Source organism: Lampris incognitus, unplaced genomic scaffold, assembly GCF_029633865.1.
Source record: "Lampris incognitus isolate fLamInc1 unplaced genomic scaffold, fLamInc1.hap2 scaffold_245, whole genome shotgun sequence".
Classification (NCBI taxonomy): domain Eukaryota; kingdom Metazoa; phylum Chordata; class Actinopteri; order Lampriformes; family Lampridae; genus Lampris; species Lampris incognitus.
Genome location: NW_026611203.1, coordinates 7,501 through 10,000, shown reverse-complemented (window position 1 = coordinate 10,000; position 2,500 = coordinate 7,501).

Genomic DNA, 2,500 nt, shown 5'->3' with positions numbered 1-2,500 from the left:
CTCTCTCTCTCTCTGTCTCTCTCTCTCTGTCTCTCTCATTTTCTTCATTTATCAGCCCGTCAAAGTAGTCCTTCCACTTCGTAGCACACTCTCCTCGCTTGGCAGCACATTTCCATCTGTATCTTTGATCGCCCTAACTTGTCGCACATCCTCGGCAGCTCGGTCTCTCTGTCTAGCCAATCTGTACAAGTCTTTTTCTCCTTCCTTAGTGTCTAACCTGTCATACAGCTCACCGTACGACTTTTCCTTTACCTTTGCCACCTCTCTCTTTGCTTTACGCTGCATCTCCTTGTACTCCTGTGTACTTTCTTCATCTCTCTGACTATCCCACTTCTTCTTTGCCAACCTTTTCCTCTGTATACTTTGCTCTACTTCCTCCTTCCACCACCACCACCACCACCACCGCCAAGTCTCCTTGTCTTCCTTCCTCTGTCCCGATGACACACCAAGTACCTTCCTAGCTGTCTTCCTCGCTATTTCTGCAGCGCTTGCCCAGCCGTCTGGCAACTCTTCACTACCACTCAGTGCCTGTGTTAACTCCTGCCTGAACTCCACACAACAGTCTTCCTTCTTCAACTTCCACCATTTGATCTTCGGCTGTGTCTTCACTCGCTTCCTCATGTTGGTCTCCAAAGTCATCTTACAGACCACCATCCGATGCTGCCTAGCTACGTTCTCCCCTGTCACCACCTTGCAGTATGCAATCCCTTTTACATCGCGCCTTCTACACAAGATATAGTCCACCTGTGTGCACTTTCCTCCACTCGTATACGTCGTCACCCTGTGCTCCTCCCTCTTCTTGAAATATGTATTCACCTCAGCCATTTCCATCCTTTTCGCAAAATCGAACACCATCTGTCCTTCCACATTTCTCTCCTCGATTCCATACCTTACCATCAACTCCTCACCACCTCTGTTCCCTTCAGCAACGTGTCCATCGAAGTCCGCTCCAATCACCACTCCCTCCTCCTTGGGTACCCTTTCCACCACGTCGTCCAACTCAACTCCAGAATTCTTCTTTTTCGTCCATCTTACACCCGACTTGCGGGGCATATGCGCTGATAACCGTCAGCAATACACCTTCGATTTCCAGCTTCATAATCCTCACTCTGTCTGACACTGTGTTCACCTCCAGCACGCTCTTGACATACTCTTCCTTCAGAATGACCCCTACCCCATTTCTCCTCCCATTCGCACCATGGTAGAAGAGTTTGAACCCACCTGCGATACTCCTGGCCTTACTCCCCTTCCACCTTGTCTCTTGTCACCTTTCTTCTTTCCATCACGTCAGCCAGCTCTCTCCCTTTACTAGCCATAGTGCCAACATTCAAAGTTCCGACTGACTCTCACCTCCACACGCCTACCCTTCCTCCTCTCTAGCTGCCTCTGGACATGCCTTCCCCCTCTCCTTTTCCTTCGCCCAACAGTAGCCTAGTTTCCACCGGCACTCCGCTGGTTAACAGTACCGATGGCGGTCGTCGGTAACCCGAGCCTCGACCGATCCGGTATGGAAATCTTATTTATGATCCGCATATTTGATTTGGCAAAGATTTGACGCCGGATGCCCTTCCTGACGTAACCCTCCCCATTTGTCCGGGCTTGGGACCTGCACTAAGAATGCACTGGCTTGTGCATCCTCAGTGGCTGGGTTGCACGCTTTTCTATGTTTGCCCCTCACTTTTGTGGCGTGAACTATCAATTCTAGTAATACAGGTGTGTTTATGTTAGGTATCACAGACACACGCACACGCACAATATATGTCCAAAAGTATTGACATAACTGACCATTACACCTACAGGAGCTTTTCTGACATCTCATTCTGAATCCATAGAAACCCATATTCCACGAAGCTCCCGGCGCACAGTTTTGGTGCCGATGTTAATGCCAGGAGAAGTTTGGATCTCTGCAGTTATTGAGTGAACAGAGCGTTGGCGACTTGAGTTGCTGTTGTTCCTAAAGGCTTGCGCTTTTCAATAATATGATGATATATGAAGCATAGAGAGTAAACGGGATAGATACCTTTTGAACAGCACCCTGTAGTACAGCACTTTGAAGGTACATATGTCGTCACTTGCTGTAGTGGTTTTTACTGATGGGCGTGGCCAGGTTTTCAGAAGCCTCTCAGTTGTCAATGTGAGAGCCAGGGGACGCGTCTGCCGTACGTTTAGGGTTAGGGTTAGGTGATTTCTCTGGTAGGGCTGCTTACACCACACCCCGGACTGGATTTGTTGCGTGTTTGTGTCCTGATCGATGGGCCAACTTAACACGCCTTCGGAGGGTGTCCGCCGGCCGGCTTTGCCGGCGTTCGGGCGGTCGGTTCCTCCGGTCTGGCGGATCGATGTCCTTTATTTAATGTTCTTAGTGGCGAGCAGAGTGCGGAGTGGGAGGGGCTCTACCGCGTAGTCGTCCTCTCCGTTGCACAGCTCGACAGCGTGCTCGGCGGTGCTCAGCCGGACCGTCTATCCCAGTTGCTCTTCCACGGCTCCCCTCGCGAGGCTT